At 44.5% G+C, this 20,374-nt stretch overlaps 1 protein-coding gene across 5 annotated transcripts in view; it reads right to left on the bottom strand.

Annotated features, from left to right (window-relative positions):
• Nucleotides 1-5,309, bottom strand: part of LOC106700887 (zinc finger protein 177) — a 31,196-nt gene extending 25,887 nt beyond the window's left edge. For 2 of the 5 annotated variants that reach the window (XM_070373628.1, XM_070373632.1), the window contains exon 1: nucleotides 4,510-4,717. The gene's annotated coding sequence lies outside the window, so the exon portion shown is untranslated. Of the gene's footprint in view, nucleotides 1-2,672; nucleotides 2,747-4,509; nucleotides 4,718-5,210 lie in introns of those variants that run through there. The other 3 variants (XM_070373629.1, XM_070373630.1, XM_070373631.1) reach the window with 3 other exon arrangements.
• Nucleotides 5,310-20,374: the final 15,065 nt, after the last annotated feature.

Below are 20,374 nucleotides of genomic sequence, written 5' to 3' on the forward strand. Positions count from 1 at the left end.
CCGGGAGCCGGCATATTGCATATTGAGTGCATATTGCATATTGCATATTGAGTGCAGCACTTTCCACAGCATCATCTTTCAGGATCTGGAATAACTCAACTAGAATTCTATCACTGCCGGGAGCCAGCGTGAGGAACTCCGCCCATGGCAAAGGTCATGAGGAAGGAGGCTCGGCATATGCAAAGGCGGGATCGAGCCTCAGGAGTCCCTCTGGAAATTCTCGAGCATCTACCCCCAAAACCAGAGTCTGCCTACTTTCTGCTTTGTGCTTTCACCTACACCTCTGACTTTACGGGGGGCTGTCCCCCACTACCTCTCTCTGAAAAAAGAGTTAGGTTACAGCTCCAGTTAATAATTCCTGGGTGTTGACAGTGTTTCAACCTACAAACTCCTTTGGAAATCCTCTAGCCTGCCTGAATAGGTTTTTCCAGCTACATGTGATTGTTCAGAGCCTCCCAACTGTGAGAGGCAGGAGATGTTCTAAACTGTCTAAACACAGATTCCTTTGAGTAGTTAAAAGATTGATTAGAAACTGTATTGGTGAAGGGTTTTTCACTTGTTGCGCCAATGTTTGCTGCTAAGTCTCCATAACCCTTACCTACTGTGTCCTTGGCAGTGTATTGATTGATATAATGGGTGTATAGAAATGTAAGTAGTAGCCTCAATGTTTGTAACCTTGGACCCTTGAGTTAATTCTTTTCTTGATTGAGCCCACCTCACCTTTGCCCTATAGGAATGCAACTTTATCCAATGCTTTTTTGGAGGCTGGCGCCTGACTTTAGAATACTCACCTTTAGAGAAAAATAACTTTCTTAAAATGTTAACAGGCCTCCTGGCCAGAAGATGATGTAAATCACCTAAACTTTTGCATATGATAAGTTTGAAAGCCTGGCTTCGATTAGGATCAGGAACTGCTGTCCTTGCATGACTCTACCCCTTCCCCCATTATCCTCTATGCATAACTTAAGGTATAAAAACTATTTTGGAAAATAAAGTGTGGGCCTTGTTCACCACAACTTGGTCTCCCTATGCCGTTCTTTCTCTCACCTTCTGGCTGAATTATTCAGCCTCTTTTCTCCACTGAATTTCCTCACTGAGCTATCCTTAACCACTCTTTATATCTTTAATTACATTTAAATAAGCTGAAGCTTTCTGATCGCCGACGCGGTCCCCACTTCGAATTCCCTGGATCCACCGGGGCTGGACCTCAGCACAGGGGATCTTCCCAACCCAGGGACTGAACCCAGGTCTCCCACATTACAGGCAGATTCTTTACCAGCTGAGCCACAAGGGAAGCCCAACAATACTGAAGTGGGTAGCCTATCCCTTCTCCAGTGGATCTTCCCTACCCAGGAATTGAACTGGGGTCTCCTGCATTGCAGGTAGATTCTTTACCAACTGAGCTATCAGGGAAGCCATTCAGCCTTATAAAGGAATGAAATTCTGACAAATGCTACAACATGGAAGAATTTTGAAAATATTAAGTGAAATAAGCTGGACACAAAAGGATGGATATCAGATGATCCCACTTATCTGAGGTATGTAGCTAAGGGTCAACTCCACAGAGAAAGAAAGCAGGGAGTTACTGTTTAATGGGTACAGTTTCCATTTGGGAAAATGAAAACGTTCTGGAGATGGATGGTGGTGCTGACTGCACAACAATGTGAATATACTTAATGCTACTGAAAAGTACCCTCAAAAAAGGTTAAAAACTGGGATTTCCCTGCTTGTCCAGCAATTAAGACTTCACCTTCCAATGCAGGGGGTGAGGGCTGGATCCCTGGGTAGGAGCTAATAAGATCCCATATGACTTGGGGCCAAAAGACAGAAGCAATACTGTAACAAATTCAATAAAGACTTTAAAAAAAAAATGGTTTACGTAAAAAAAAAAAAAAAAAAAAAAAATTTAAAAGGAAAATTTTATGTTATATATCATTTGCTACAATTTGTAAAACAAACTGCAAAGGCCTACTGAGATAGGTAACACTGGGACCCTCTGGAGAAGAGCACAACACTGTTTCATGGGCATTTGGCAGGGGAAATATGAAGGGAAATGTTGATATTTTTACTCTACAGTTTCCTGAATTACTTAAATTTTTTCATATTCAGTTTATTTCAATAATATAAATATTCCCTCTACTATTCCTACTTTATGGAAGTTGTGAAAAGTGAAAGTGTTAGTCCCTCAGTTGTGTCCAACTCTTTGCGACCCCATGGACTGTAGCCCGCCCGGCTCCTCTGTCCATGGAATTCTCCAGGCAGGAATACTGGAATGGGTTGCCATTCCTCCTCCAGGGGATCTTCCCAATCCAGGGATCAAACCCACATGTTCTGCATTGCTGGCAGATTCTTTACTGTCTGAGCCACCAGGCAAGCTTAGCTGAAATAAAATGTGTTTTGACTAATTGTTTAAAGAAAATAACACTAGGGACTTTCGTGGTGGTCCAGTGGCTAAGATTCGGTGTTATCAATGAAGTGAAGTGGCTCAGTCGTGTCCGACTCTGCGACCCCATGGACTCTGCGACCCCATGGACTGTAGCCTACCAGGCTCCTCCCATGGGATTTTCCAGGCAAGAATGAATACTGGAATGGGTTGCCATCTCCTTCTCCAGAGGATCTTTCCCACCCAGGGATCGAACCCAGGTCTCCTGCATCATAGGCAGATGCTTTACCGTCTGAGCCTCCAGAGAAGTCTGAATTCTGCTCCTGGTCGGAGGAACTATATCCCGTATGCTTCAACTAAGACCTGGTGCAGCCAAATAATACATAAATAAACTATTAAAAATAAACAAATAGATTTTCATCTTTATTTTTTAAAAATTTAAAAAATAACAGTACCATGCAAAATGACGTTTCAACTTGGCAAGAACAAAAGATACAGGGCATGTAACATTTTCAGTTTGTTTCTGTTTTTAACTGCAATATTTACTCTGAAAAGCACAGCACTGTTTCTTTTAGAAATATTCACTTCCCCTTTCTTTTAGAAATATTCACTTCCCCTTTCTACATACACCAAAAATGATTCCTTCTCGTCTCTCTCTACAGTTAGAACTCTTATCCAGAAAGTAGCAGGCATGAGATTGCAGCCACAAACAACTACAGATGGAAGACAACTAAAGTGTTAAAAATCGCGTAAGGACAAATGGCAACCTCTACCCCAATTCCATGCTGAGTTCTCTTCTGCTCAACCCCCTTCATGAGTATGAATGTACCCTTAGCTTAAAACTACCCCAATTTTGCTGTTCAAGGAGTCATTGCTTTGGGAAAAATCCCAGTGTCCTCTTTACTTGCCGTAAGTAATAAATCCTTACCTCTCCTGCTCTTTGGCTTGGTTATGTCATTTGGCTAGATGCCCACCAAGAGGTGAACCCACATTTCAGGCAACACTGCCCCTTCTTTTCTCATCACTCTCTGCCCTTCCAGGTCAGGTCTCTCTTTCCTTCATTCAAGCAATACACCAGGCTCTGTCCTGCTTCTGGGATTCTGAACTTTCTTCCACCTCTCAGACCCCCTTCTTCCACAGCCTCTGCCCAGCTCTGTCCTACTTATCTTTCAGTTCTTAAATATCAGTGCCTCCTAATATCAAGCCTCCTTCCCTGCTTGTCCATACAATTAAGCTCATCTGTCCATTATAGGCCCTCATATCAGTTTCACATCAGTTTCTCCTCTAAATAGCCTACTTGGTGGAGACAGCACTGTGCATTTTTTATTTTTCTGGTGCCCATGCATTGACTTAGGTTTGGCTCACACTCAGCAAGTTTTGTTGAGTGCCCTGGACAATGTTCAGTTACAGCTAGACTAAGAAGGTGCACACATCCAATAATAGATACAGTACAAATATTAACACTGGAATTAATTTAAATGCCTGTCCGCAATACAAACCACTCGTGTTATTTAAGAAAAGGTAAGGCAGGCAATGGGGTCGCAGAGTCAGACACAACTTAGCGACTGAACAATAAGGTATGAGAAGTATTTTCAGAAACAAGGAACCCATGTTGCTGAATTTCCTCCAGAATCATTCTTCCTCCAATTTCTCACCCATGAGTTTTTAACTTCACTGAAAAAATAAAAAACTCACTTGGTCAAAACACATCTCGTTTAAGGCTACTAAATTCAATTTTCTTCTACTAATATTAGGAAAGCTGCTTCCTCCCATTTACTGAAGAACCCTTTTGTTTTTATGAAATACAATCGCATGTATTTCACTTTGGGTTCTTGTCACGCCTTCACTACAAATATACGACACCAAAATCCCTTTTAATAATATCAATATTAAGAGATCCCTATATTTTTAAACTCAGCAGCAATCATAGCCGCTGGAGGAAAGTTGGAGCTGACTGGATGTAAAGAGCTGAATAATCTTTAAGACCTGTATTTACGTTTTCACTTTTCCTCCTTCGCCTTTTATTACACTTGCTTATTTACACTCACCCTAGAATCCTGAAATTATTTTCCCAAACGAATTTGTCAAACAAATAAAAGTTGAAAAAGAGTTTATCTTAACCTCACCTCAATGCCGCTCACGAAAGCAAAAGTCTCTTGTATAAGTAAAATTCTCTTGTACAAGGCCGGCAGAAAGGGACTCCTTGATTAAATTTCACCGGCACACAAAAAAAATTTTTTCACCGGCGCCTCTCGCTGGAAAAACGGACGAAACGGCCAGATCACGAGAACCGAAGGACACGAGGACGGAAGGTCAACGCCAGCTGGATTCCCAGTCGCTCGAATCCCCGCCTCCGGAGGCATAAGGCCACACCCTCTTTCAGACCCCGCCCTTTGGAGTTCCACGCCCCGCCCCCTATGCCCCGCCTCCCAGAATTCCACAACCACGCCGAGACCCCGCCCCTCTGAGCCCGGTCTCCGCGCCCAGACCCGGCCCCTTGGATCCTACGCCCCTGCCCCCGCCGAGACCTCGTACCCACAGGTTCATCTTCCCGCCCTTCTCAAGACCCCGCTCCGTGAGCACTGTCACCTGCCTTCCGAGCCCCATCTCCAGGCCCTTACCAAGACCCCACCCTACAAGCACCTTCTCCTCGCCCTCGCCGAGTCCTCGCCCGCCAAGAGGCGGGGCCGCACACGGATCTGCTCCTCGGTGCTGGAGGCAGATCGCTAGGAAAACAGTGGCGCGGTTTCGATAAGGATGGCCGCTCTAGGGACGCCCACTCCATTTCCTTAGAAGGGGGAAGACTCGGGGGGCGACCTAGTAGCACCTGAGGCGGCGAGAACGGCGACCACAGCATCTTCTAGCCTTGGGGCTGGGGAGTCCCAGTATCCTCTCACTGGAGCCGTTGGGCCCCGCGGGGCAGGCTCCAATAGGGATCTTGGGGGCGGGGCCAGGCGGGAGGCTCGGGCGGAGCCGGGGAACCAGGGCCCCTGAAGTCGATTGGACCGGTCCTCGTGCACACCTGGGAGCCGCCAGGCTGTGGGAGTCTCTGAGAACGCTTTTCTCCCAGCTCTAGCAACTCCTTAGTACCTCCTTTCACAAAGGGATACTAAGTTTGCCGGTGGTTTGTTATGCAGCAGTGGATAACTAATGCAACCCTCTTCAGTTTTTTATTTCTATTATTATCTTTGAACCTGTGTGTTAAGTAACTTCAGTAGTGTCCGATTCGTTACGACCCTATGGACTGTAGCCCGTCAGGCTCCTCTCTCCATGAGATTCTCCAGGCAAGAATACTGGAGTGGATTGCCATGCCCTCAGCCAGGGGATCGTCCCCACTCAGGGATCGAACCCGCAACTCTTAAGTCTCCTGCGTTGGCAGCTGGTTTCTTTACTACTAGCGGCACCTGGGAAGAATTTGTCTTACATTTGTATATTAATCTTGAGACTTGTTCAGTCGCTAGTCGTATCTGACTCTTTGCAACCCCATGGACTGGCAGCACGCCAGGCTTCCCTTTCCTTCACTATCTCACTGGAGTTTGTCCATTGAATTGGTGATGCCACCCATCCCTCTCATCCTCTGTTGACCCCTTCTCCTCCTGCCCTCAATATTTCCCAGTATCAGGGTCTTTTCCAATGAGTTAGCTCTTTGCATCAGGTGGCCAAAATATTGGAACTTCAGCAATCAGTCCTTCCCATGAATATTCAGGGTTGATTTCCTTTAGGATTGACTGGTTTAATCGCCTTGCTGTCCAAGGGACTCTCAAGAATCTTCTCCAGCACCACAGTTCAAAAGCATCAATTCTTCAGTGCTCAGCTTTCTTTACGGTCCACCTGTCACATCTGTACCATAGCTTTGATGATACCTTTGTAGGCCAAGTGACATCTCTGCTTTTTACACTATCTAGGTTCATCATAGCTTTTCTTTCAAGGAGCAAGTGTCTTTCAGTTTTATAGCTGCAGTCACTGCCCACAGTGATTTTGGAGTCATCACTTTTCCCCATCTTATTTGCCATGAAGTGATGGAACTGATTACCATGATCTTAGTTTTTTGAATATTCAGTTTCAAGCCAGCATTTTCACTGTCCTCTTGCACCATCATCAAGAGGCTCTTAAGTTTCTCTTCACTTTCTATTAGAGTGGTGTCATCTGCATATCTGAGGTTATTGATATTTCTCCCAGCAGTCTTGATCCTAGCTTGTGATTCATCCAGCCCAGCATTTTGCATAATGTACTCTGCATGTAAGTTTAAAAAGTAGGGTGACAATATACAGCCTTGTCATACTCCTTTTCTGATTTTGAACCAGACCATTGTTCTATGTTCAATTCCATCTGTTGCTTCTTGACCTGCATACAGGTTTCTCAGGAAGCAGGTAAGGTGGTCTGGTATTCCCATCTCTTTAAGAATTTCCCATTAGCTGTGATCCATGCAATCAAAGGCTTTAGTCAATGAAGCAGAAGTAGATGTTTTTCTGGAATTCCCTTGCTTTTTATATGACCCAACAGATGTTGGCAGTTTGATCTCTGGTCCCTCTGCCCTTTCTGAATCCAGCTTCTACGTCTGGAAGTTCCCAGTTCACGTACTGCTGGAGCCTAGCTTGAAGGATTTTGAGCATTACCTGGCTAGCATGTGAAATGAGCACAACGGTACAGTAGTTGGAGAAGGCGATGGCACCCCACTCCAGTGCTCTTGCCTGGAAAACCCCATGGACAGAGGAGCCTGGTAGGCTGCAGTCCATGGGGTCGCTAAGAGTCTGACGCTACTAAGCGACTTCACTTTCATTTTTCACTTTCATGCATTGGAAAAGGAAATGGCAACCCACTCCAGTGTTTTTGCCTAGAGAATCCCAGGGACAAGGGAGCCTGGTGGGCTGCCGTCTATGGGGTCACACAGAGTCGGACACGACTGAAGTGACTTAGCAGCAGCAGCAGTACAGTAGTTTGAGTATCATTTGGCATGGCCTTTTTTAGGTTTGGAATGAAAACTGACCTTTTCCAGTCCTGTGGCCCCTGCTGAGTTTTCCAAATTGTAGACACTATAGTTATATACATCTAAGTTTTAGTTTAATTCCCCATTTGATTGCTTGGGGGAGTTCTGAGAGTTGAGGGACATGGTCTGATTTAAATCAAAGATGTATATTGATATTCACCTGATAAAGTAGATGCCCAACAAATATGCATTCCTTTATTTTTCCCCTTATGAGGGATGAAGAGAAATACAAATGTTAAAGCTTTCTTAATTCCTATGTTATAAAGTTGGAGAAGACTCTTGAGAGTCCCTTGGACTGCAAGGAGATCCAACCAGTCCATTCTGAAGGAGATCAGCCCTGGGATTTCTTTGGAAGGAATGATGCTAAAGCTGAAACTCCAGTACTTTGGCCACCTCATGCAAAGAGTTGACTCATTGGAAAAGACTCTGATGCTGGGAGGGATTGGGGGCAGGAGGAGAAGGGGATTACAGAGGATGAGATGGCTGGATGGCATCACTGACTCGATGGACGTGAGTCTCAGTGAACTCCAGGAGTTGGTGATGGACAGGGAGGCCTGGCGTGCTGCAATTTATGGGGTCGCAAAGAGTCAGACACGACTGAGCGACTGAACTGAACTGAACTGATCATTTACATGGCAGATATGATGTGTTGCCATCTGCTGGGGATCAAGGGTATCATGCGCTGTCTCAAGCAGCTGCTCTTGAAACCAACCACAAAATAATCCTTTCTGTATTGGATATTCTTATCTAAAAAAAAGCATTTTCCTGGCAAAGCCCCCTTACCTGCCCACTTGCATCTCTCACAAGTATCCTGGATTCCTTCTGCACTGAGACATAAAAATACCTGAGTCTCATGAAGTCCAGACACAAGATACTGACACCCAATCCAGGTAGAAAAAGTTAATGATTAACAATGGTAGGCTGCCCACAAGCATGTAGACCCCAGACCATTTGGACCTGAGGGTTGATGATGCTGATTCCTACTTACCACACCACCAATGCTCCAGATCCAGAAGAACTCAAGCCCATCACTCCATTGATCCTTATCACCTACCCCTGAGCATTAGCCCTATCTATAAGACCTCTCCCTATTCCCTAAGGAGTGGGGCACAGTTCATGAGGTACTAGCCTGCTGTATTCCCTCTTTGCCCGGTAAAGGAATAAAGCCACTCTTTTCTTCTCCTCCATAAGTAAATGTTCCCTTCCCGAGATAACTTTGGGTTCTAACAATGCTTACTGCTTGGGGTTTGGCAGGGAAGGAGTGACAGTTTAAAACTAAAATTCAGAGTTATCTAGACACAGTATTTCCACATTACCCACCCCCCACCACCCCCAGCAATCAGGCTGAAGGATTTTAGGGACTGTCTTAGAATTTCTGGAGGAAGAATGAACAGCAAGTGCAAATATCCTGAGGCATGAAATGTTTGGCCTCTTTAACCAACAGCAGAAGCTCAGTACCTAAGATGGTGGAAGTGAATTGGGGAGGATGGAAACCAGCAGGAAATAAAATTAGAGAAGTAACAGTGTCAGAGTATATGGGGGTTATCTGGGCAACTATAAGAATATCAGGTTTAACTCTGAGTGCAGTGGGGAACCCCTGAAGGGCTTTGAGCTACAAGAGGAGCATTATCTGATATATATTTTTAAAAGATGTGTGGGGCTTCCCAGGTGGTGTGAGTAGTAAAGAACCCACCCGCCAATGCAGGAGACACAACAGATGAGAGTTTGATCCCTGGGTAGGGAACATCCCCTGGAGGAGGGCATGGCAACCCACTCCAGTATTCTTGCCTGGAGAATCCCGTGGAGAGAGGAGCCTGGAGGTCTACAGTCCATGGGTCGCAAAGAACTGGACACAACTGAAGCGACTGAGCACACACGTCTTTTGTGTGATTCCTAGGAAGCAAAAATAGAATTGGGGAGGACAATTTTAAAAGTTAAGGCAGGAACTTCCCTGGTGGTCCCGTGGCTAAGACTCCCACTCCCAATGCAGGGAGCCCAAGTTTGATCCCTGGTCAGGGAAACTAGATCCCAAAATGCTGCAATGAAAATCAAAGATCCTGAATGCTGTAACTAAGAACCGAGCAGCCAAATATATAAATTATTTTTTTTTAAAGTTAAGTCAATAATCCTGATGACAGATGGAAATGTCTGAACAAGCATGTCAGGGGAGAATAGGAGTGGGACACCATTTGCAAAAAGTATGTGCGTGATTGCATGTACTCCCCCTTCACCAATATCACATCTATACTGACATTTCGCCTGCCTCTTTGGAGCAGCTTCTCAGAGCTATCTGAGGAGCTGTCTCCCAGGCTGTAGTCCTCATTTTGCTCCAAATAAATTTAACTCACAAGTCGCACTCTGTGCTTTTTTTTTTTTAAGCCAGCACTCTATCTCCTTCTATCTGAGACCTCAAGCATGCCCCTGTACCCTTTAGGATCTGTGACTAATGAACCTGTTTTTTCAAGTTCCCTGATGATCGTTGATAAAGTGCTTCTTGGAATTGTCAACAAAAAAATTAATTAGTGGCCAATCCAAGAACGAAATATAGAATTTTATTCTAGCCAACCTGAGGGTTATCCATATAACCTGGGAGACAGTCTTTTGGAAAGCCCTGAGGACTTTTCCATTGGTTAGAGATCAAAGCACAGTTATACACTTTTTTTTCCAGGAAAAAAAAAATCAAAGTGAACTGCTGAGAGTTTACAAAGTACAGATTGCATATATAGGGCAAGTAATGGGTCACTTTGGTTTTAACAGGGTTGTGAAAGGAATATTTCCTCTCAAGGAGTTACCTTGCTGGCACCAGGAGAAATTTGCTCTTTATATTTGGGCAGGTATTCCTGTGTCTTCTAAGGAGGTCTGATTTATGTATAATACAGATGCACATTGCACACAAAGGGGAGGAGGTAGTGGCCCAAATGGGCAAAGAGAGAATCCTATGTTTACATTTTTTCTCATCCTGCCTTAAAATAAGTTTATTTCATCACAGTCATAATAAGAAACCATAAAGGCCAGTCCAGCCACATAGTGTTGGCTCACGTTGGGGGAATGTCCACGGGGGCTCATCCCAATGAGTCTGGGACCAGGTGAGTGTCCCAGGCACTCTATCAGTATGCTGTTGTTCAGTGGCTAAGTCATGTCAGACTCTCTGCGGCCCAAGGACTGCAGCATACCAGGCACCAGGCTTGCTCAAACTCTTGTCCATTGAGTCAGTGATGCTATTCAACCATCTCATCCTCTGTGGCCTCCTTCTCTTCCTGCCTTCAGTCTTTCCCAGCATCAGGGTCTTTTCCAATGAGTCAGCTCTTCAAATCAGATGGCCAAAGTATTGGAGCTTCAGTTTCAGCATCAGTCCTTCCAATGAATATCCAGGGTTGATTTCCTTTAGGGTTGACTGGTAAGACCTCTTTGCTGTTCATGGGACTCTCAAGAGTCTTCTCTAGCACCACAATTCAAAAGCATCAGTTCTTCATCACTCAGCCTTCTTTATGGTCCAACTTTCACATCAAAACAGGTATGCTTCTAAGTTAGTCTGAGTTAGGGAAGAGACTCCATTTCTCCAGCTTCCTAGGTCCAAGTAAGGGAAATTTCAGCTGAAGTGACAGTCATGATTCTTTTCTGCGCATGAAACACAAACTTTATCTGACTAGTGGATTTGGAAGAAGGAGCTGAGTTTGAATGGTTCATGCCCTTTCTCTCTGGTTTTGGAGTCAGCTGGACCCCAGAAAGAAGGTGTTGCCCTAAAGGTCCGGGAGCGAGTGACGGAATGAAAACAACACGAAATCTGGTGCAATGGATCAGGGGGCCTGCAACCTCTATTGGACTGAGGTGCAGAGTCCACTCTGAGTCCAGCTTTCATTCCTGATTGCAGACTACAAAACTTGCTTTGCTGTATCTTTCCCAAGACACTACATTGACATAGTCCAGATCTCCTTGTTTTTACCCCAGGCCGTTCCCTTCTGGAATAGTCTCGGGAACAATCAGCAAGTGTGTAGGCAGTGTTCATACCTAACACCGACCTGGTATTCCAAGGTCCATGCTTTCATGATCCCAGTCATACTCCCTTCTGGGTCTGGCCTTGGGGTCTGTAACAAGGCTATTATTCTAAGAAAAACATGATGAAAAAAATGTTTTTCATCATTGTTGACATATCATCAACACAGTTTCTTGATATATGCTGTTTTGCCAGGTGCTATTTCTATGAAATTTCTCAAGGCTATGAAAGTACATTAGTAGAAATTCCCACTTCAAGAGGGTATTTTGGTCAGGTTGGGACCATGTAGTTGATATCCAGAGGAGACTTGTGGTTGACTAGCTGTGCCATGCCTGAGTAGGTTGGGCACATTAAGGGGTGAAATATCAGAAAACCCACCAAGTTGCCTAATGAAGCCATGTGTTCCAGTCCTGCCTTTATGGGCCACGAAGCTGATGTTTTCATTGCTAGTTCCTGTGACTGGCCTTGACCTCAGAAGTGAAACGAAGAGATCCCAATGATTGTTTTTTGTCCAAAGTCACAATAATAGAAAGCCAACTGAAAACTGTTGCTTGCCCTCTGATTCTATAAGAATGAAGTCACTAGCCGGAATTCCCTGGTGGTCTAGTGGTTAGGACTTGGTGCTTTTAGTGCGGGAGCCCTGGTTTGTTCCCTGGTTGAGGAAGATCCCACAAGCTGCATTGTGTTGCAAAAAAAAAAAAAGAATAAAATCACCTGCCACTGCAGTGACTTCAACACACCGTGGAAGGAGTTCAGGATAGCGATCAGGAATGAGGCACTCTGTGCACAGAGAAAAACTGGCAGAACAGGTCTTCCAAGGGTTAGATTTTTCAGGAGATTCTCCAAGTCTAATTTCTTGCATCTTCTCAAATTTAGAAAAGCACTAAAATTACTAAGAGAGACATCTGCTCCTTGAGACTAACAGAAACCTTCTATCAAAATGTGTGCTTGACTGCACCTATCCCCCTTCACTAAAGTCATAAAGCTACTCACCTCCTACCCTATTTGAGAGCAATTCCTCAGAGCTGTCTGAGAGACTGTCTCCTGAGCTATAGTCCTCATCTGGTCCCAAATAAAAATTAAATCACAACTCTTACATCGTGCTTTTTTTTTCTTAGTCAACAAGACAACATTTTAGAAGATGATAAGCCAAACTTCTTACAATGATTCCCTGTGGGGTCTAGGATTAGAAATAGATTCACTTTCTGTAATGTTAATATTATTTACAAGGGACTTCCCTGGCAGTCCAGTGGTTAAGACTGCAATGGTTAAGACTTCCCTGCAGGGTCCACAGGTTCAATCCCTGGTCTGGGAGCTAAGATCCCACATCCTGTGGGGTGGCAAAAAAAAAAAATTATTTACAACATCAGGACAATTTCTTTTTAACCAAAAATTATATGTTTTCAAGGCTTGTATGTGTATATATGTGCTCAGTCTCTCAAGTGTCTACAACTCTTTGCAATCCTATGGACTATAGCCTGCCAGGCTCCTCTGTCCATGGAATTTTCCAGGCAAGAATACTGGAACAAGTTACCATTTCCTATTATAGCAGAGCTTCTGGACCCGGGGATTGAACCTGAGTCTCTTATGTCTCCTGCATTGATAGTGCCCTGTGCCAACTGGGAAACCCTGTCTTCAAGGCTTTTATTTTTTTTAATATTTACTTATGTACTTGGCTTCTCTTGGTCTTAGTTTTGGCATGCAGGATCTTTAGTTGTGGCATGTGAAATCTAGTTCTTTGACCAGGAATTGAACCCAGGTCCCCTGCATTTGGAAACATGGAATCTTAGCCACTAGACAACCAGGGAAGTCCCACAAGGCTTATTTTATACTTTATTTTTTAATTGAAATACAGTTGATTTACAGTGTTGTGTTAATTCCCACTCAAAAATTCTATGTTTAAACACAAATAACCATCCATAAGTGAATGGATAACAAATTACTGTCTCTAGTCATATGATGGAATACTACTCAGGAAGAAATGTTTTTTACTTATTTTTTTTCTGTTTCTTTGGTTTTTTTTAAGGGGCAATTTGTTTGTTCATGTTTGGGGGTCTGGTGGGGGGTTTTTTGTTTGTTTTTGCCACATTGCACTGCTTCCTGGATCTTATTTCTCCCACCAGGGATCGAAGCTGGTTTCCCTGTCGTGGAAGCGAGGATTCCTAATCACCTGGTCACCCGGGAATTACTTTGAACAAATTTTTGATCCTTGAAACGAAAGGATCTTGATAAATCTCAAAATTTTTATGCTGGGTAAAAGGAACAAGACCTCTCCGCCCAAATACACACACACACAAACACACCATATGATTCTATTTCCACAAAATTCTTGGAAAAGCAAAATAATTTCTAGTGAGAGAAAAGAGATCAGTGGTTGCCTAGAGCCTGTGCTCTGCAACAAGAGAAGCCAGCCCAGTGAGAAGCCCAGGCACCACAACTAGAAAGTACCTTCTGCTGCTGCTGCTGCTGCTGCTAAGTCACTTCAGTCGTGTCTGACTCTGTGCGACCCCATGGACAGCAGGCCACCAGGCCCCGCCGTCCCTGGGATTCTCCAGGCAAGAACACTGGAGTGGGTTGCCATTTCCTCCTCCAATGCATGAAAGTGAAAAGTGAAAGTGAAGTCGCTCAGTCGTGTCCAACTCTTAGCGACCTCATGGACTGCAGCGTACCAGGCTCCTCTGTCCATGGGATTTTCCAGGCAAGAGTACTGGAGTGGGGTGCCATTGCCTTCTCCTACCTTCTGCTAGCCACAACTAAAGAATGCCTGCATGCAGCAACCAAGACCCAGCACAGCCAAAAATAAACAAATGAATAAATAAAATTTTTTAAATAAATAAATAAAGACAGTTGTTGGAGGATGGAGGGAATGAAAAGTGACCATTGAAATGAGAAGCCATCTTGAGACTGAAAAACAAGGCAAGCAGCTTCATATAGTCAATGGATCGATTTATTAGAGGGTAACTTGCTCATGGGTTTCCCAGGTGGTGCTAGCAGTAAAGAACCTGTCTGCTAGTGCAAGAGACGTAAGAGATGCAGGTTCAATCCCTAGGTCGGGACGATCCCCTGGAAGAGGGCAGGGCAACCCACTCCAGTATTTATGCCTGGAAAAATCCCATGGACAGAGGAGCCTGGCAGGTTCTGGTTCATAGGGTCTCAAAGAGTCAGACACGACTGAAGCAACTTAACACACTCACAACATGCTCACAGGGTAGGATCAGGTGTATGACCACTGAGAAGCATTCATGGCCTCACTCCTCACCCCTGAGGGACCTTTGGACAATTTATAGTTAACCTAGGGTCTGGGGGAAGGTGCTGGGAAACAGAATGTACATTACTAAGTCAAGATTTATAAATGAGTAACTAGTCCCATGGGCACTGGGAATACATCAGCAGTGAAAGTTTTCATCACTGTTTGGGGACTATCAGAGCATAGAGGCCAACCAATCCTAATGACTGTTAAACAATATCTCTTAACTACAAAGCCCTTGATGACAGAGAGGTGGTTTACTGTACAGTACATTTCTGCATGGGGTCAGCAGAAGGACAGGAGGAACTATAAGGGCCCAAGATGGCGTCAATTACGCTAACAGCCATACTACCAATGTCTCCACATCTGTCACCTTACTATACATGATTCAATAAGCTCCAGGTACATTTTGTTTTATTTTATTTGTATTTTTTAGTGGAGGTGTGAAGTAGAAAAGAGTAGCTTTATTGCTTTGCCAGGCAAAGGGGGCCACAGAGGGCTAATGCCCTTAAAACTGTGTGTCCCAATGTGGAAGGGGTAGTGAGGCTGAATGAGGCGTTTTTATAGTAATGCTTCAAAGAGGAAGGCATGATCAGCTCATGGACATTCTTCTGATTAGTTGGTGGTGAGGTAACTGGGAGTCAACATCATCAACTTTCTGGTTCCAACCGTTCTGGGGTCTCTGTCCTTATGGAGAGCATACAGTTACTTTCTCCCACCTGGTGGGGGTTTCATTACAGTAAGTCCCCTACACAGGAACCTTCAAGTTGAGAACTTTTGAAGATTCAAACATACATCTGGTTCTGGCCAAAAACCAGAACCTATGCCATCAATATCATGCGTTAATGAAACCGCAGCTTTTCCTCCATCTCCTATTGCTCATGATCCTTCAGCTCTAACCTTTTTCCACCTCCTCTCCCTCCTCAGTCAGTAACTCTCCTTGCCTGTTCACTTCTTGCCAGCCCCTGTTTGCCAGCCACTGTACTGTACTCCTGAATTTTCAATAAATTTTCTTAAATTGAAGAGAGTAGGGAAAACCACTAGACCATTCAGGTATGATCTCAATCAAATCCCTTACGATTATATAGTGGAAGTGAGAAATAGATTCAAGGGAGTAGATCTGAGTGCCTGAAGAACTATGGATGGAGGTTTGTGACATTTTACAGGAGGCCATGATCAAGACCATCCCCAAGAAAAAGAAATGCAAAAAGGCAAAATGGTTGCCTGAGGAGGCCTTACAAATAGCTGAGGAAAGAAGAGAAGCAAAAGGCCAAGGAGAAAAGAAAAGACATAACCATTTGAATGGAGAGGTCCAAAGAATAGCAAGGAAAGCTAAGCCTTGCTCAGTGAACAATGCAAAGAAATAGAGGAAAACAATAGAATGGGAAAGACTAGAGGTCTCTTCAAGAAAATAAGAGATACAAAGGGAACATATCATGCAAAGATGGGCTCAATAAAGGACAGAAATGGTAGGGACCTAACAGAAGCAGAAGATATTAAGAAGAGGTGGCAAGAATACACAGAAGAACCGTGCAAAAAAGATCTTCATGACCCAGATAACCATGATGGTGTGACCACTCACCTAGAGCCAGGAATGCAAAGTCAAGTGAGCCTTAGGAAGCATCACTACAAACAAAGCTAGTGGAGGTGATGGAATTTCAGTTGAGCTATTTCAAATCCTAAAAGATGATGCTCTGAAAGTGCTGCACTCAATATGCCAAGAAATTTGGAAAACTCAGCAGTGACCACAGAACTGGAAAAGGTCAGTTTTCATTCCAATCCCAAAGAAGGGCAATGCCAAAGAATGTTCAAACTACAGCACAATTGCAGTCATCTCACATGCTAGCAAAGTAATGCTCAAAATTCTCCAAGCGAGGCTTAAATAGTACATGATCCGTGAACTTCCAGATGTTCAAGCTGGATTTAGAAAAGGCAGAGGAACCAGAGATCAAATTGTCAACATCTGTTGGATCATAGAAAAAGCAAAAGAATTCCAGAAAAACATCTACTTCTGCTTTATTGATTACACCAAAGCCTTTGACTGTGTAGATCACAGCAAACTGTGGAAAATTCTTCAAGACCACCTCACCTGCCTCCTGAGAAATCTGTACTCAGTTCAAGAGGCAACAGTTAGAACTGGACGTGAAACAACGGACTGGTTCCAAATTGGGAAAGGAGTACATTAAGGCTGTATATTGTCACCCTGCTTATTTAACTTATATGCAGAGTACATTATGCAAAATGCCGGGCTGGATGAAGCACAAGCTGGAATCAAGATTGCAGGGAGAAATATCAATAACCTCAGATATGCAGATGACACCACCCTCATGGCAGAAAGAGCCTCTATGAAGAGCCTTTTGATGAAAGTGAAAGAGGAGACTGAAAAAGCTCGCTTAAAACTCAACATTTGGAAAGCTAAGATCATGGCATCCAGTCCCATCACTTCATGGCAAATAGATGGTGAAACAGTGGCTGACTTTATTTTCTTGGGCTCCAAAATCACTGCAGAAGGTGACTGCAGTCATGAAATTAAAAGACGCTTGTTCCTTGAAAGAAAAGCTATGACCAACCTAGACAGCATATAAATAGCAGAGACATTACTTTGCCAACAAAGGTCTGTCTACTCAAGCCTATGGTTTTTCCAGTCATAATGTATGGATGTGAGAGTTGGACTATAAAGAAAACTTAGCTCCAAAGAATTGATGCTTTTGAACTGTGGTGTTGAAGAAGACTCTTGAGAGTCCCTTGGAGTGCAAGGAGATCCAACCAGTCTATCCTAAAGGAAATCAGTCCTGAATATTCATTGGAAGAACTGATGCTGCAGCTGCAGCTGAAGCTCTAATACTTTGGCCACCTGATATGAAGAACTGACTCATTGGAAAAGACCCTGAGGCTGGGAAAGATTGAAGGCAGAAGGAGAAGGGGACAACAGAGAATGAGATGGTTGGATGGCATCACCAACTCGAAGGACATGAGTTTGAGCAAGTTCCAGGAGATGGTGAAGGACAGTGAAGCCTGGTGTGCTGCAGTCCATGGGGTTGCAAAGAGTTGGACATGATTGAGTGACTGAACTGAACTGAACTGGACCTTCAAGGTACTGTACTATAAGATTTAAAACGTTTTCCATATTTCTGTGTTTGTTTTTATGCATTATTTGTGTGAAAATTATTATCAACCTGTTACAGTATAGTACTATACAGTGATTGTGTTACTTGAATACACAGGCTAACAAATTGGACTTATGAACATACTCTTAGGACAAAACTCATTCATATGTAGGGACTTGCAGTATCTAAAAAACAGCTCAAAGATAATGTTATTGCTTGAGGGGAGAACCAGGACTCCTGCCCCAAGGCTTCACCATGGTCCAGGTACATTTTATTTATATATTTTTGGTTGTGCTGGGTCTTTGTTGCTGCACTCGGGCTTTCTCTAGCTGTGATGACTGGGGGCTACTCTGTTGCGGTTCATGGGCTTCTCATTGTCATGGCTTCTCTTGCTCTGGAGCACAGGATCGAGGCATGCAGGCCTCAGTAGTTGCAGGACGCAGGCTCAGTAGTGGTGGTGCACAGGTGTAGTTGCTCCATGGCAAGAGGAATCCTCCCGGACCAGGGATCGAACCTGTGTCCCCTGCATGGCAGGTGGATTCTTATCCACTGTGCCACCCAGGAAGTCCCAGATACATTTTAAAACAGAGGACAGCCTTAAGCCCCCAGCTCCTTATCTAGGAAAAGGCATTGGTTAAGGATGAGAAGATCCCAAGTGGGGAGGAGCTCTGTCTGATGTCCCACAACTCCACCAACCTTCAGAGCTAAACTCGAGGAAGGCACCGCTAAGATAGAATGAGTCCTCCACCAGGTGAGCCTGGGGAAAAAACACCTCTAACTAGCGGTGTGCTACAGCCAGTTCATGCCAGTGTAGGGGAGCTGATTGCTAAATTGTCATGAATTTCTTGAGCCAAGTTGTTAAACTGTTGGTAGCTTGAAACCAGCCATGGTAGAGAGTTTTACACCACAAAAATCTGCACATTCTACAGGCATTACGAATGAGGACTCCCCCCACCACCACCTGCTAACACCAGCCATTAAACATTTCTGTGTACACCACTGCCTCTAACTCCATATTTGTTGCTCCATTCCCACTGGAAAGGCAGGAAAAGAGCTGTTCCAGGTTGAATATCAGTAGGAAACGGCAACACACTCCAGTATTCTTGCCTGGGAAATCTCTCGAACAGAGGAGCCTGGCAGGCTCCAGTTCATGTGGTTGCAGAGTCAGACAAACTTAGTGATTAAACAACAACACTCCATCTCCAGGGAGACCAGCAGAGGCCAGGACAGGGCTTCTGTCAATCTCTCCATCACACCCCCTCTCCCAACAGTATATACCAGATCTCCAAACACCCTCTACCAAGGTGACAGAGCCCTTGGTCATTTCCCTTCCTGAGATGTCCCCAGGGTCCATGCCCCAGCCTGGATCAACCTGGTCCCCTAGATGCCTTGGGCAGGAGCTGCTAGATTTGGTCCCAGTGTGGGACAAGTAGACCCCTAACTATGGCCACATCAGGGGAGCAGTCACACCCTGGTCTTCATGTGGTCAGATGGGAAGGAATTTCCATTGGCTGCCCCAGTGGGAAAAGAATGAAACATCTGGGTCCTCTCTGATAGGTGAACTTGGAAAAAAGAACCAAGGGTACCCAGCTCAGCCCCCTTTCCTCTCTCCTGGCTCTGCCCACCACAGAGCAGACATACTGAACTGGCAGGCAGGTGGTGAGCCTGCAAAGCCACACATACCCTCCTACCCAGCTCCGATCAGGAGTAACACTCATGGATAAACAACACAGTCCTAGGGACTTCACTTGGTCCAGTGGTTAGGACTCCATCCTTCCACTGCTGGGGGCACAGGTTTGATCCCTGGTCAGAGAACTAAGATCTCACAAGCTGTGAGGTGTGGCCAGAAAAGACAAAACAAAAAACCCAACAAGGTCCTATTGGATAGCACAGGGAACTATATTCAGTGTGTACTAAGCCGCTTCAGTCATATCCGATTATGTGACCCTATGGACTGTAGCCCACCAGCCTCCTCTGTCCATGGGATTCTCCAGGCAAGAATACTGGAGTGAGTTGCCATGCCCTCCTCCACAGGATCTTCCCGACCCAGGGATCAAACCCATGTCTCTTATGTCTCCTGCATTGGCAGGTAGATTCTTTACCACTGAGCTTCCTGGGAAGTCCACTATATTCAATATTCTGGGATAAACCATCATGGGAAAACATATAAAAAAGAATACATAGGGATTCCCCTGGTGGTCCAGTGGTTAAGACACCCTGCTTCTGACTTAAAGCTTAGGGCCCTTTAAAGAGGAGTCCAATATTCTTGCTCATGCTTTCCTTAAGCCTTGTGCAACAATGTATCTTGCCTGAGAACTGGCCTTTCTTTAGGTCTGGAACTAATGGCTGCAGTGTCTTACTCATGGAAATGCTTTTCTTAGACTCTATGAATAATTATAATTGTAACAAATCTTGCCTGGGAAACTGTTTCCAAGACTTGTAGCCCTGATGACACAGCAACAGTATGTCTCCAGAGACATTGACCAGGATCATTCCCCCTGGCTTATCTTGTACCAAAGGTATGACATGATGTATGCCTTGGGAAAGGGTATGGTGGAACTTTTACAAACCTTGAGGTATTATTTTTATTTAACTAGTTAGCAGAAGAGTATATAATGCCCTGCCGAAACTAGCAAGCCAGGTATTCTCCTGCCCC

This window comes from Bos mutus, chromosome 7, assembly GCF_027580195.1.
Source record: "Bos mutus isolate GX-2022 chromosome 7, NWIPB_WYAK_1.1, whole genome shotgun sequence".
NCBI lineage: Eukaryota > Metazoa > Chordata > Mammalia > Artiodactyla > Bovidae > Bos > Bos mutus.